The sequence below is a fragment of the Sturnira hondurensis genome, unplaced genomic scaffold (genome assembly GCF_014824575.4).
Source record: "Sturnira hondurensis isolate 20B ecotype Veracruz unplaced genomic scaffold, ASM1482457v3 Scaffold0025370, whole genome shotgun sequence".
NCBI lineage: Eukaryota > Metazoa > Chordata > Mammalia > Chiroptera > Phyllostomidae > Sturnira > Sturnira hondurensis.
The window spans coordinates 14,166,955-14,183,527 of NW_028098001.1; the positions used below are offsets into that span (position 1 = coordinate 14,166,955).

The following is a 16,573-nucleotide window of genomic DNA, read 5'->3' on the forward strand; positions in this document are numbered from 1 at the left end:
TCTGCTGGGAGTTGGCCTGCAAGGAACCAGCCTGCAACCCAGGCATGTGCCCTGACTGGGAATCGAACTGCGATCGTCTGGTTTGCAGGCCCGCGCTCAATCCACTGAGCTACGCCAGCCAGGGCGCGCTTATTTTTGTTTTGTTAAAGGCAAAATTTCCAGCCTCCCATTATGGGCTGCCTCTGTTATATCTTAATTTTAAGGATTTTTTATTACTTCCTTGCCTCTGGAATAGACTTCTAAAATTGACTTCTGAATTTTGTTAATTGCAGTAATGCTTAGTATAAGAAATTTTACACAATTAATATGATATTTTGTTATAGGAAATTTAGAAGTCATCTAGTTCCATCACTTATACTAATGACCCAGGTATTTTGGAATCCTGCTTGGGGGAAAGTGAGAACTGGGAAAGGCCCTTGGAAACCATCCTGTGGAAACCCCACCCCTCCCTGTACACTTATTTTATTTTTATTGTGTTTGCTTCCTTTTAATGTAAACAGAATAGACAAACACATTAGAAACCCCAACACGACACAAGAGAATCCACACAGATTTATGTATAGATATTTACGGACCCTTCCAAACCAGAAGGCAAATGGTGCCTCTAGCTTCTTTTCCTTCCCTAACCCTGTCCAAAACCCAAGTGCTGAAGCAGCTGTCAGAGCCTCTAGAGTTGCTTCCAGATGAAATTTAGCATNCCCCCCCCCCCCCCCCCCCCCGCCAAAGCAAAACCAGGATTCTGACTTTCTGGCCCTGGCACTAACCCTAAACCCTCTTCCTTGGCAAACTGATCCACTGTGGATTTGCATGTCTCAAGAAGAGTCACTGTGACCCCTGAAATTCAGATGCAGTGGGTTCCCAGCCCATCCCAGCTGTTCCTAGCCTTGGGCAGAATGAGAAATGAGTTGCACATAACCATGTCCAAGAGAGGAGAGTGGGGAGGAGTAAACAAAGGGAGGATCCCAAGCTTAGAGAGGACAACTCCCAGGCAGGAAATTGTGATCAATAAGAGGCTCATTCTGGACTCAGCAACTAACTCTGTGCTGGTCTGGGAGGGCACAGTGGGGCTGTGCTGCCACCTGGAGGGGGCCAGGTGGCAATGGACCAAGTCAGGCCCTGAGGCACCTGGACACCACTTTTCCTCTTCAGTCCTCTGCCTGGGAGCTTCACTGAAGCAGCTCTTGCCAGGAAATGGGGTTGGAGAAGACTTCCCTTTCTCACCAGAGGTTGTAGTTCATCAGGCAGTCCTCAGGCAGGCCCACTCATTGGCTTAGGACACTCTGCAGGAAATTGACAAGAGATAGGAAGTCAGGGTTACTGTGGGCCCAGATGCAGGAATGGGTGTTGAAGCGTTCAGTGTTGGCACAGAGGGCACATTCCTCTGCCTACAAGTTCCAAGGCCAGGCATCAAGATTGTTATGGTAGACCCAGTCGTCATTCAGCTGAGGACACACCTTTTTGGTTGATGGCAGACCTTATCCTCATGTTGCTTTTTTTCCACTGCTGCCCCAGATACTTGGTCTGTACCTTTAGCAGCTTCAGCACATAGGGCTGCATCATTGCCTGTTTTACCTTCTGGGCCCACTTCAGGATGGGGTAGGCACCACCCATATCAGCTTCCCCAAATGCTTCCATTTGGTCAGTTTGTTTAAGATCCAAAGCAAGTGGATACAAGAAAAGGGGTTCCTCTAGCAAAAGTGGTTATTGTCACCAGCTTCCAGGCTCTTGGCAGTCAGCCATGGCTGCTCAAACACCATGAAGGGAAGATAACCCAGTACAGAAATGCTGTTCTTGGCAGTGAACAGTAGGACATGATGTTTTGACTGAAGAACTTCGGATCAAAGGGGTGCAGTTGGCAGGTGCCAGGTGCTGGACTATGTATTCAAATTGGGAGGCAGCAGGACAGCAGAAACGGTCTTAACAATGGCCTCTTTGTGGAGGTTCACATCCAGCCCCAGCTTCACGTGTGCTGCAACATTGTGGTGGGCATAGCCTCAGGCAGGACATCTGCTAAGGTGTTGATCCAGTCTGTTTTCAGACTTGAGGTGGGAGTTGTGCCTGCAGGCATCTTTAGCAGCACCGTCATGCACTGAGGCAGGCTGGGGAGCAGGCCTGGTCAGAGGGTTTCTGTGGGGATTTGCTCAGTGTCCTCTTCTTCCCACGCCCCCAGAGGAGAGTGCAGGCACTCCTCTATCTGTGCCTGGACCTCTGCAATGGATGTGTACTCAGGCTGATTTAGAGGCTTGATGCTTTGGTGGATTGGCCTGGGCGGTCCCACTACTGTGTTCATGTCACGGCCCAGAATGTAACCTGTGAGTTTGCAGTGGCTGGGATCAAGGAGCATCTTAATGTCTCTCTCTCTGTGTGAATTTGGGCGACCTTGGGAGCGCCTATGGGCAGGTAAGCCCGTCAGTCTTGGGGTGCTGTGGTGGGGGAGGCATCACCTCGTCCCACTTGATGGGGAGTATTTCCCCATCCAGAACTTTGTCCTCATCATTCTCCCCTTCCTGAGACCCATCAGTCTTGTAGGAAATCCATTGCCAATTTTATATCTTTAGCTTTCAGGTTTACAAAAGTAGGATGATTACTTTGATCATTTCCTTCCCAAAGGAGACTTTCTTTTCTTGTTAAGGTATACCGTTTGTCCTTTAAATTAACACAGATTTTAAAAAAAACAACAGGATATGGTCTTTGGGCTTTGCATCTGATGTTTTCTCCACTGCATGCTAGATTGGGAAATAGTATGGCAATTTGAGCAAATTTGTTGCTTTCTGAGATACCGTCTTTGTAAAATGGAGGACATAGTGTTCACCAACTAGGGTTTCTGTAAGGGTTAAATGAGTTAATGACATGTAGTAAGGGCCCATTGCATAGTAGGTACTTTAGAGAGAAATTATATTCACCATGCTACCTTCTGTCCTCTTCCACCAACACTGTTAATGTGATGTGACAGTGACAGAAAGCAAATTTCAGCAAAGGAGTTACATATTGTACAATCTTACAACTCACTAAAGTTTCAAAGTAAAACCATTCATTTTTTCTTAGATTATTATGTGAAACCTTTGGATTCCTTCCTGTTTCCTCAGTTTTGACCAGAAAGTCCTCAAATGATGAGTGTGATAGACCACAGCATGCAGACATTTCTATCGGAATTCAATTTTTCATGAGTAGTTAACACAGACCATTATTTTATTGCTGTAGACATACTAACTGAAATATTTTATGCTTTAAAAGCGGACAGCTTAGTCCTGGACTGTTTACATATCGCTTTACTCTGCTGGAATCAGGATTCAGTTGGAATGGAGGAGAAACTCTGCTCTGCTATGATTGTAAAGTCACAGTGCAAGCAGAATCAGCCACACTAGGCTCAGGTCCATTTACTCTGATGCATTATGAGTAACTCAATTTAATTGAAAATCACCACCAGATGTTGTTATTAGATAATTTATTAAATGATTTCTATAGCAGCAGTGACTTATTGGTCTTGTGTGCAACATAAAATAATGAAATGGCCATTTAAAGATTACCATTGTAGTGTATTATGTAGTCTATGATTAACACATAAATTATTTTTACATAATAAGCCATGATACATGCAAGGTCTGGGATTTTAAAATGACAACCAAAGAAAGCGAATGAAGTTTTATTTTACTAACGACACATTGTAACATAAAATAGATAGATATCTGATAATGACTACTATACACCACTGAAAAACTTTTTTTTGGTCAAAAAAAGCAGAAAATAAGTAGAAATTTGGAAACAGGGCGTAAATTTCTCTACCATAGAGCTTAGATTTTTCTCTACCAAAAATCTTAGATTTTTCTCTAAGATGCTTGAAGTTTTTATGTGTACAAAAGATGTCATGAATATAATTTGAGACATTTGGACAATGTTGTAGATTCCTCAACACCCATTTCACTCCCACTGGTTAGTCTCTAACCATTGTCATCTCATTTTTCTGGCCAGTTGTAGGGGCAATGTAGCTTCACTAGAATGTAAGCTCTATGACAGGAAATTTTACTGTCTCATGCACTGATGTATCCCTATGATTTAGAATGGTGACAGGCCCATGGTAGATACTTGATAAATAATTGTTGAAGAAAGAATGAGAGACAAAAAGAGAAAAAAAGAGAGCAAAGGGGAAGAAAGAAGAAAGGAAGGAAGGAAGGAGGGAAAAAAGGAAGGAGGGAAAGAAGGAAGGAGGAGAGGGAAGGAAGAAAGGAAAGAAGGAAGGAAGGAAGGATTGAAGGAAGGAAGGAAGGAAGGAAGGGAGGGAGGGAGGGAGGGAGAAATGGAGGAAGGAAGAGAGGGAGGAAAGAAAAGGAAGAAGGACCAAGAGTGACATAAGGGGAGAGGATTGCTTGGGGTTTCTGGATTCAATCAATCAATCAATCAATCACTATAACTCTTTTCCTACCTGACGTGAGCAAGGACAATTTTGCCCTATTGGTTCTGGTATTCTAAGACCATAAGGACAACCAGCCGTAGGATGGAATGAATCTCATTATCTTAAAGACATGGAAAGTGCATAAATTCTTGATGATAAAGTTGAGTATTTTAATTAATATTTCTACCTCTGAACTTGATTATGGTATGGCAAAATACATTTTAACCTTATAATTCGAATGAAGCAGAAGTTTTATTTTTTGCTGCTGAATACTTTCTAACAGATAAAATCTGGATTTCAGAGTTTGGAAACAAGATATTGAGGTTGAGAACCAGTCATTTTACCAGTCAGAACCCGGTATGGCACCTGTAGTGAAGTTCTCTGTAATCAGTAATAAAAATAGTAATAGTCTTCTTCCTTGACACTATGTGTCAAGTTCTGTGCTAATGTTTTCAATACAGTAGATCCCTATGCTAGCCTTAATAGGTGGGTATTTCAATTTGCTATGTGGAAATTAAGGCTTTAGGAAGTTAAAAAAATTTTATGAGATACATAATGACTAGGGGTGGATCTAGGATAGTAATTAACAAGTATTGGACTCTAGGGCTCAAGCTTTGGGCCCCTGACTGCACTCACTCAGACCTCATTTTAGGCTTTTAGAGAGCTGCCTTGTCTTTTCTTTTTTTTTTCTTCCACATCTTTTTTTATTGTTCAAGTATAGTTGTCTCCATTTTCCTGCCACCACTTCCCTCAACCCCAGCCATCTCCACTTCCCACCCTCAATCCTACCCCTCTTTTGTTTTGTTCATGTATCCTTTATACATGTTCCTGAAATCCCTTCCCCCTTTCCTCCACATTTTCCCCTCCCACCTCTGCTATGGTTACTGTCAGTTTGTTTTTTATTTCAATGTGTCTGGATATATTTTGCTTGGTTGTTTGTCTTGTTGTTTAGGTTCCACTTATAGGTGAGATCATATGGTATTTGTCTTTCACTGCCTGGCTTATTTCACTTAGCATAATGCTCTCCAGATCCATCCATGCTGTTGCAGTGGGTAGGAGCTCCCTCTTTGTTTCTGCAGTGTAGAGAGCTGCCTTTTTAAATTCACATGCACTGTAGAGAGATGCCTTTTTAATTCATACCTACTTAGAACAAAATGAAAAATTAGGGCTCAGCTTCTCCCCACATAATCCTCAATTTAAAGCTTTTCCTGGCAGTGTAAGTATATGCTTAATTACTCAAAATTTCTAGTTTTGCCATTTGAATTGTACAAAATGGTGCTTCAATGTATTTCTATGCAGCATCATTGTTTTGGAAAATTTGGTATAAAGAAAACTTCCAGAATGATGGCAGATGAATAGGTGGAGAAAAATTTCAAACCAAATATACTGATATAGTGGTTACCTGGAAGACACATTTTTTAAGGGGTTCAATTTCTGTCTTATTTAGAAAGTGAAAAGAATACATAGGTTTAAAATAGTATTCCTAAGCAAAATATGTCTACCTGTTTTTTAATGTAATAAATTATATTTGAATGGAGAATAGTAAACTAAAAATCAGTGTTTGACCCTGGCTGGCATGGTTCAGTGGATTGAGTGTACCCTGTGAACCAGGGTCACTGGTTCAATTCTCAAGCAGGGCACATAAGTTTTAGGCCAGGTCCCCAGTAGGGGGTGCACAAGAGGCAGTAGGGAGCACACAAGAGCTAACCACACACTGATGTTTCTCTCCCTCTCTTCCTCCTTCCCTTCTCCTCTCTCTAAAAATAAATAAATAAAATCTTTAAAAAAGAAGGATAAAATAATAAAGTCAGTGTTTGTGTTTACTGCTGTTAGCACTCTTAATATTTTTATCTTGCTTGCCAATCCTTTAGTCTCACTCCTTAATTTGCACAGATGAGCAACGTGTTACTACATGCTAATATTAATGAAGAATCATTCCACATAAATATTACTGCCAAAGTCCCCTTGAAAGAATTTCTTATTCCAAAAAAGATATTATTTTATAACTCTTAGAAAATCCTCAGGCAAAAGCTAAACTAATTCTGATGATAATGTCTGGAATCTTGACATTTTCACTATTATCTTATCTACCCTTTTAATACTACTTCTCAGTTTTTCCAACCTTAAACTCATTTAATTTTTTATTAGCTATAATATTTTCTAGCTTTCCTTGATAATTTTATCCAGAATGTGGGTGGTTCTTACAGTGCTAAAACTTTATTCATATCTTGAGGTAACAGTTTTCACTGACATACCAGGCAGTATGAAAGGCAAGGTAAGAAGCAGATAAATAAGACACAGTTCCAGTGATAGATTCATGGATAGGCATTGAAAATGCAAACTGTTAAGAACTATAAGAGAGGAAGATAAGAGGAGAGTGTTAAGAGGAATCCAAAGAGCACCTTAACCTGCTCAGAGAAACTGGTGAAATGTTACTTGAGTAGATAATTCCTCAGATGAGCCTTAAAAAATAAGAACAAGCTTGTCATGTAGGAAATGCAGTGGAAGAAAGGAATGGCATCTGAGAGAGAGGAATGTGAGAGCCTTCTGGAATGGTATATTATAATAAATTAAATCTTCACAAAGGTCCTGTGAATTCTTATGGTTATTCTCATATTATTGGTGAAGAAACTAAAGCTTGGAATATTTAAGTCATTACCATTTGCCCAGTTCTTTGTTGTTCTTTTTTTCTTTAGTTCATCTTTCTTTGTTTATGAATTTATTATATAAAACCCTGTCACAATTATTCAATAAGTGTCTGTTGAATAAATACAGGAATCAAGGGAGCAAAAATGTCATCTTTATTTATAATAAATAATTTTAACAAAATTTTTTGTGATTTCATGTTGGTAACCAACATGATTAGAATTTACGTCAAAGCAATTCAACTTGCTAGAAAACTTTAGAAAATGAAACCTCTCTCAGTATCTCAAATAAAGGATTAGTTACAGAAGAGTTAGAAGATCTAGAAGAACAAAAGGAAGAGGAGAGTTGCATAGGGGAGAAGAAGATGCAGAAGAAGGAGGAAGGACAGAAAGAAAGGGAGAAGGTTAAGGAGGCAGAAGAGAAGGAGAAAGGGAAAGGAAAAGGAAGGAGGAACATGAGAAGGAGGAGCAGGAGTTGGAGAAGGGAGAGAAGAAGGCTGAGGAGGAGAAAGGGAAAGGAAAAGGAGGGAGGAAAAGAGTGAGAGGAAGGAGACAGAGAGGAGGATGGCACAAGAAGGGGAGGAGAAGGTAGAGGAGGAGGACAGATGCTGAAATTAGAAACTGCCAGTGAGTATCTTTTCACATGTTCGTTTATTATTTGAGTTTCCATTTTGTGAATGTGAAATACCATTTAAATAATTTGCCCATTTTTATATTGGGTTTCTTTCTTTTTGCATTGCTTTGTAGAAGCATAGAAGTTCTTTTTTTAAAGATTTTATTTATTTCTTTTTAGAGAGAGGGGAAGGGAGAGAGAAAGAGAGAGAGAGAAACATCAGTGTGTGGTTGCCCGGGTCTCACTGGGGACTTGGCCCCCAGCACAGGCATGAGCCCTGACTGGGAATGGAACCAGCAAACCTTTCGTTTGCAGCCCGTGCTCGTTTGCAGCCCCGAGTTACACCAGCCAGGGCTCGATGTTATTTATACATTTTTCGGGCAAGCTTTTTTAAATTATGAGTTGCAAATGCCTTTTCTGACTCTGTTTTAGCCCCTTTTTGGTGTGTTTCGGTAAATAGAAGTTCTGTTTTAACTGAAGTGGAATGTATCAGTTTTTCCTTTGGCCTTTCTGTCTTGTTTGAAAAATTATTCCCTCCCTGAAGTAATAAAAACATTATTCTATATTATATCCTGAAAGCTTGATAGGTTTGACTTCCACATTTGGGAAATTATCCTACCTGTAATTAATACTTGTTTTAGCTGTAGAATATTGTCATTGTTTCTTCTGGGAAATAGAAATCAGTCCAGGTAGTTCAACATGCAGTTATTTCCAGAATGTATTAGGGAAAAATGGGAAGGCCCAGAGAAACAAAAGGAAGACACAGGAGGTCTTGAGAGAAGCAAAACTGAGAAGTTGCTACCCTGAGATCAGGAAACAGCCTAACACCTGTAAGTTGAAGCCTATGGTTCATCATCGATGAAGCCACTAAGAAAGGTTATGCTGCCACTGCTGATGGTAGAACTGAGTAGGATGCGAGGAGCCCTGCTGATGCACTGAGGACTGCAGCGGCTGGCCATCACCTCCGGTTTCCTGCCATAGTGCTGACGTCATTTTTCCAGCAGAGGCCAAGAGAAAAGAAACATACTGGCTGCTTTCTTCCTGCTTTTTAGTTTCCAGTGCTTCTCATGGGCCGAACCTCACAGAAAACAAATGAATACTATTGATGTGATTTAAAAAAACAAAAACATCTTATCTACTTTTGTTGTTGTTTTCATGGGTGGGGTTAATTTGAATGACCTAGTCTGTCTTTACTGGAAATGATGTTTCTGATACTTGGTTTAAGTTATTTTTTATGAATTATAAATGCTTACTGACTTACAGTTTTATTCAGAAATTCCATTTTCCATTATATTGGGGGGTATAAAATATCATCACCCTATTATCTGCTTAACTTATTTTTTTAGCAGAATAATATGCATGTTTAATAGTTTATTAGAATTTATTCTGTTTTCATCTGTCTCTTCCTAATTTATCAATCTCCATGAAATTAATCTACTCTTTTGATCTCAAGATATATGTTATGAGTTGCCACAGTAGAGCTAGTGGTAGAGCTATTATATTTTTAACTACAATTGAGCATAATAAAAGTCATAGATGTGTCCTTATCCTTTGGTAGAAAAGTGCAATTGGATTTTGTATTGCTTCCATATCAACCTTTTTAATTCTTCTGTTTCACTTACATTTAATTCTGACATATTTTCCTTTGTCCTGATGTATTTTTTGACATTACTTTCCTTTCCTGAACTATATCAGCAATCTCTCAAATGCCATTTGTTATACATCTGAGAGTTTTGCATTATCTCAAAAATTGAGATCTTTAGAAAAAATGTATTATCAAGAAATACATTTGAAAATTTTATTTCAATTAAAGTTTATATTGAAGAATATAGTGTTTTCCTTCAAAAGGCACTCAAACAATGCAGGTACAATTAACTTAACTATTATCATTCAACTATCCATTGTTAGCATTAAAAACACATGTCAGAGCTGCACATTAGTTGTCAGACTATGATAAATCCAGAAAGTAATTCTTAAGTTAGCAACCACTTCTACTGACATATCTTCTCTTCAGCTTGTTATTAATCCATTCTCATATCAGACTTGACAGTGACATTGTGAGAGATAATGGCCTCACTGTGTGGATCATTTACTGAAGCTTCTGAATTAAACGTAATAACACCTGGTACATCTATAGAAAGAACACATTTCATCTAAAGATTAAGATGCATTATAAAAACCTGTCAGAGTACCTTCCATACTTCAGAGAAGCATTTATCTTGCTTGCAAGATTGTCAGTTTGAATCATTGCCTGAGAGAAAAAAATCACAAGCATACAATATTGGATACCACTATTCCATTACTATTAATTGTGCTTCTTTCAGCCTCTCACTTCTATTGCCCAATGTATATAACTTAATCTATTTGTCTTAAAAAGTAGGAAAAAAACCCACATTCCCTTTTGGAATTTCTGGGTTAATTCCAGTATTTAAATAGATACAATGAATTTTTTAATGAACTTATTTACTACTTACTAAAATACCAAATTATAGGATAATTTGTTTGTTCATGATTGAAATTTCATCAGATTTAGCTGAATATTTAACATCAATGCACTGCAACTGGTCTGTTTTTGACATTTGGACCCAAATTAACTGCAGCATCCAACAGAAAGGAAAGGTTGACTGGAATCATTATGGATTGACTTAGCTATATTTTCTTCCGAAATATCCCGAAGGTGTGTATTCATTGTAGGCAACTGTCTTCTCTTGAAGCCACAATGGATCCTTCATCCTTTCCATCAAAAGAATTATTAAAAAAATGGAACTGCCTTTTGACACAGCAATTTCACTGATGGGAATATAACCTAAGAATTCCAAAACACCAATTAAAAAGAACTAATGGACCCCTATGTTTATCCCAGCACTTTTTACAATAGCCAAGATTTGGAAACAAACTAAGAGCCCATCAGATGAATGAATTTAAAAAAAAAAACAACAAAAAAAACCCAACTCGTGATGGAATACTACATAGCAGTTAAAAAGAAGGAATTCTTACCTTTTGTGACAGCATGGATGGAATTGGCGACTGTTATGCTAAGTGAAGTAAGACAGTTGGTGAAAGACAAATACCATATGATGTCACTTATAACTAGAATCTAGTGAACAAAATAAACTACCAAGCAAAATAGAACCAGAGACATAGAAACATGGAACAGACTGCTAGCTACAAGAGGGGTTGCGGGAGGTGGGGACTGGTTGAAAGAAGGTGAAGGAATTAGAGAACACAGATGGATGACCCATGGATATGGACAATGGTGTGGGATGGACTGTGGAAGTGGGAGTGGGCTGGATGGAGGGGAACAAAGGGGAAAAATTTGAATAACTATAGTAGCATAAACAATAAAATATTTAAATTAAAATAAAAAATGTACAAAGATAGAAATAGCAATTTCCTAAATGCTGACATGACATACAAGAATATCTCAAGTTTATTTATTTATTTATTTATTTTCAACGACATGTATTGAGTGTCCTTATATGCTAAGTATGGGGACTATAGGGACAAATAGGACTGTGGAATTCCTGCTTTCAAGAAATGCAGGGAGATGACTTTGCCATTCCTTAGAAGCATGAATGGGCCAGCAGAAAGTTATATCTGAGTGCCCAGACTGAAATATAAATGGGGGAGAACTTTCTTTCTCATTACTCCCTCTCAGACCCCTTCCTTATTCTCCTCTTATTAGCATGGGGACAGGTGGGAAATATGGAGCTCAATGGTCTTCCCATCTTCCTCGTCTTTTATAGACCCCTTATCACCTTTAACTCTCACACTTGGAAATGATGTGGAGATGACTTCCCCATCCAGAAAAATCACTGAAGGAGTCAGTGTAGCATCTCCACACAGTATACCCAGCTTTAACAGGTATCAGGTGAAGATGCTTGTATGGGAAGCACTTTATCTGCCCTTCCATTCTCAATGAGATCTTTGCTGGATAGCGTAATCTAGGTTATAAATCCTTGTTTTTCATCATTTTTAATACTTCTTGCCAGTCCCTTCTAGCCTGCAAAGTTTCTTTTGAGAAATCAGTTGACAGTCTTATACAACTCCTTTGTAGGTAACTATCTGCTGTTGGTGCTTTAAAAATTTCCTATTTTTAATCTCAGGCATTTTAATTATGATGTGTCTCAGTGTGGTCCTCTTTGCATCTATCTTGTTTGGGACACTCTGTGCTTCCTAGACTTGTATGTCTATTTCCTTTACCAAATTAGGGAAATTTTCTTTCAACATTTTTCAAATAAGTTTTTAATTTCTTGCTCTTTCTCTTCTCCTTCTGGCCCTATGATTCAGATATTGGTACATTTGAAGTTGTCCCAGAGGCTCCTTAACCTATCCTTTGGGGGGGGGGGGATTCTTTTTTCTTCTTGCTGTTATGATTGAATGTCTTTTTCTTCCTTGTGTTCCAAATCATTGATTTCATTTGATTCTTGGCTTCATCCACTCCACTGTTGGTTCCCTTTAAGTTTTTCTTTATTTCATTTAGTATAAACTTCATTTCTTCCTGGGTCTTTTTTATGTTGTTGATATGCCTAATGAGTTCCTTGAGCATCCTACTAGCCAGTGTTTTGAATTCTGCATCTGGTAAATTGCTTATCTCCATTTTGTTTGGTTCTTTTCTCTAGGGCTTTGTTCTGTTCTTTCATTTGGGTTATATTTGTTTGTCTCCTCATTTTTGAAGCCTCTCTGTGTTTGTTTCTAAATAGCAAGTAGAGCTGTTTTGACTCCCTGTCTCAGTAGCATGGTCTACTGTAGAAAAGCATACCAGTAAGTTGGATGGGATAGAGCCATAGCTAATCACCTGGGTGGGGCAATGCATGTGAACCAGGTTGATGAAGTCTCCAATATAATGTCACCACTCTGTAGCTCTGTGTGGAGGAGGTTTTAGGAAGGGGACAGTGCCACTGCCTAGCCTCTGAAATGTTGTCCAGGAGGAAGCTGTCCCTCAGCACTTCAGCTGATGCCAGATGCCCCAGTTTCTTCCCCTATGCCACTTGTTCTCTTCCAGCTGCTACCCTGGTGCTGGAGCCCAGAGGGAGTGGGTCAGCATAAGTCCAAAGTCCCTTGTGGGTCCTTTTAGAGGAGATGCCTAAGAGTCACTTGGTTTCTTCCACTTCCCCACCCTCACTAGTTTTTACAGTCAGAATTATGGGGACTTACCTTTCTAGCACAGACACCCTGACCTGGGTGGTCTGGTGTGGGGCTAAGATCCCTTGCTCCCAAGGGATCCCTCCTGATTTGTATCTGCCCTGTGTAGGTGTGGGACCACTTGTTCCACATCTGTGTATCTCTGTGTCTTCCTCCCTCCTACCTGTCTGGTTGAATGTCACTATTTTAATCCCTTGGTTGTTGGACTTCCATACAGCTTGATTTTCTGAAAATTCTGGGTAATAGTCATTTGTAGTTTACTTGTAATTTTTGCTGTGATTAGGCAAGGATGTGAGCTGTGTTTACCTACAACTCCATCTTGACTAGAAATTAAGTTTTTTTTTAACAAAGCATCAAAATATTTCTCTCCAGTTCTGAGATTAAAATGAATTTCAATAAACTTCTTAGAAGGGTTCAGTTCGTCCTTTCTTTTCCTAAGGAGGTGATAGTTATTGGGGTCAAGAAGTCATGCCATCCTGGAGTCTGCGATCTCCTTCCCCCACCCTGCTTCATATTCCATGTAGTCAAGACTCAGAATTCTCTGCCAAGTGACACAAGTCATCTTCCAGGTTCTGAACAGGCCTTTTCCTCAGTTTGTTCCCTCTCAGCAAGTGTACGCTTAAGGAATGGCTTAACTAGGCAACTGGAGGCTGTTAGCCAGAGGAGAGCCTATAAGAACAGTGCAAGTGGAGTGAATGTTAGGACTGAAGTGTTCTCATGTGGTAACACAAGGCAAATGTGTCATAGGACCATCCCCAGAGTAGATGAGAACTGGGGCAGGTGGGAGACAAATGGCCAGGGACCAAGACATCTAAGAATTGGAAATTTCAAGTTGGTCTTCCAGGTCATTGTGAGTATATGAATATATTTGTCAAAGTAGAAAGATAGAATTTATTTTATTTAATAACTTGTTAGCTTGAATAATACCTTTACATATTTAAACATTATATGTAATCCTCCATTTATATTCTTCTACGTACAATGATACACATTTGAGAATATTTTTATAGCATTTTAATTAATGAGCTAATTTTCCATTAAAGGAACAATGGTTAAATAAAACATGAGAGGCATAAACTATAATAAGATACTATTCAGTAATTAAAATAGTTTTAGGCTTATAAATATTGACTTGGAAATCACACGTTTATTGACAAAAATGGTGTATAACTGATGATTAGTATAACTGCAGCACTAGGAGAATAAAAATAAAAATGAGCCAGTAAAATCTAGGCATGCTTGAGTAAACACAGAGGATGGTGAATGTGCTTTCCCACCCAACTGACAATACTGGCTCCCCAAGAAAATAGCATTGGGGTGAAGTAAAAACCTTTTGTATTACAAACCCTCTATATTTATTGAAATGTTATAGAAACTATGAATTCTTTCATAATTTTAATAATATATAACATTGTTCTTAAAATGGTTCTTATACTGTAGAGTTACAGAAATAAGTCCTACAAATCTCAACTGATTTGACAAACATAATTTACTTTATGCTGGATTTTCTGTGGGCACTACTTAAAACTATTTTCTTCTGAAACAATAGCAATAGGGAGGAAAAATCATTTATTGAATTCTTGGGTTGTATTGTTGTTGTTGAAACACTAATATTCACTAGTTTTCATAGAGATTTTACATCTTTTTCTCTTCATACTCCCCCTCACTCTCCCCAGCCTCAACAAGTGGCTTTATTTCATTGTCTTTAAGAAAGTAGAAGCCTTCGTGTGGAGCTCCAAAAGGTGTTCTATCCACAAACTCAGAAATGTAATGGTGCTTCCACTCTTTTTCCCTAATAACTACAGGGACTTCCTTCCTCCTACTCAAGACCAGCCCTTCCACCTGTGCCCTGGGTCAATCTGATACTTTCTTGCCTTCAAAAAAACTTTTCTTTTTCATATATTTCTTCTCACTTTTGCATTGTCATATTTTATCTACCGGATTATTTTTATTTTACAAATATGATCAATATCTTTCACCTTAAAAAAGAAACTCAACTATCATTCCTCCGAAAGTGCTCTGTCACAGTTAAAAACGTACTCCTTGTTGCCAAATACAAAGAATACTTTTACGTCCTTGTCTTTATTTTTTTGAAAAAAAATTTATTTTAATTGTTGTTCAAGTACAGTTTTCTGTCTTTTACTCCCATCCCAGCCCGCCCCCGCAATGCTCCCCACCTTCCTCCCATTTCCACCCCCCTCAGTTTTTGTCCATGTGCGTCCTTTATACTTGTTCCTGTAAACCCTTCCCATTTCCCCCTGAAATTATCTTCTTATCCTTTTTTAACTATTTAGCACCATTTTATACACACATTTGAATTTTACTATTCCATGGTCCTTAAAGGATATACATTTTTTTCTGAGTTCCTTTTTATCTCTCTGACAATTCCATTTCCATCCCTTTCGCCAGCTTATCTTCCCTCATCTGATATCTAAAACTTCAGGTCTTCAGATACCTGCAAGGAAGAAGCACACGATTGCCTTAAGGTTAGGGTTTGAAGGAAGAGAAATATAGTAAATTCCAAGAATGTGCCACTTGAGACACAGAGATCTTTGAGATGAATTCAACCATAGATTGTATATTATAAAAATATACTTTTATAGGAGGATAACCATATCTTATATAAATCTATTATATTCCATACAGTAAAACATAAGTGGAAAGTTGTTTTAAAAGTTATGAGAAGCATTACTGAAAATGAAAAGCTTGTGATATTTCAAAATTTCTCCTTCACTAGTTTCAAATTACCAAGGGGCTGTGTCTGCTGGCAAGACAGACAAATTATAATGCTTCCTTTAAGCTAGAGGTTGAATTAATATGGAAAAATAGATATGTCAGTGATAATTCCTTCAGCTACAATGATGAGAGGTGCTGGCACTCGTGATTGAAGCTTCCTGCTGTTGCTGCCTGTTTTATAACACCAGTGGGCTGTTCTCAGTTTTTTTCTGACATTCATCTTAATCTAAAAACTAGATTATAACACTTCTAAGAGAAAGGCATTTCAAATTTATCAAAATGGTTTAGTTTTCAAAATTTTCCCCTGAACTAAAGCTTACATTTAGTGAAATTTAATTTTTATTAAGATAAGCCACACAATATTGTTACCTTATTAAAGCTACACAAGAGGTGTAGCTTTCTTTAATTCCTTGTCCTTGTGAAAGTAATTTTGGCATCGTGTCTAAATTAGAAAATTTTTCTTCCACCTGACAGTCAGGCTCATTTTACATCTTATATGAAGAATTCGTTTGTAGCATTGCCATTTATGTCCCTGACTTTCTTTATCCACACATTAACTACAGTGAGAATTCAATGTCATTTAAGCAAACTTAAATGACCTGCAATGAAAGATTCCTCATTAAGCAGATGCTAAATGTTTAACATTGACCTCCGATAACCCTGTGTTTCAGCCTCTGACATTCTCCTGGTACCTCAGGTTTGCAGACATAGAATCATCTTTAACCATTCTCTTTCTTTTACATCTTATATCTAGTAAGTCTCCAAGTCTCATTGAAATGAGCTTTGTTTATGCCACTTTCTCCTCTATTAACAATATCTTCCTTGTTTTAAATCACGTATCAGAAAGGATTTGTAAATATAGACATCCTGTTCTCACTGTTGATGAGAAATACCCTAAAACAGGCACTCGTCCAAATATAGACTCAATTTAGTTTGCTGATTATTTGAGCCCTTTTTAAATATTTAAATCAAGTTATTTCTTTTTGTTTTGGTTTTGGTTTTGACTATTGAGTTTTAGGAGTTCCTTACATATTTTTGAAATTA

At 38.3% G+C, this 16,573-nt stretch overlaps 1 pseudogene; it reads right to left on the bottom strand.

Moving 5' to 3' along the window:
• Window positions 1-1,166: 1,166 nt before the first annotated feature.
• On the bottom strand, window positions 1,167-12,925 carry LOC118982311 (striatin-interacting protein 1-like; annotated as a pseudogene).
• Between the last annotated feature and the right edge of the window lie 3,648 nt (window positions 12,926-16,573).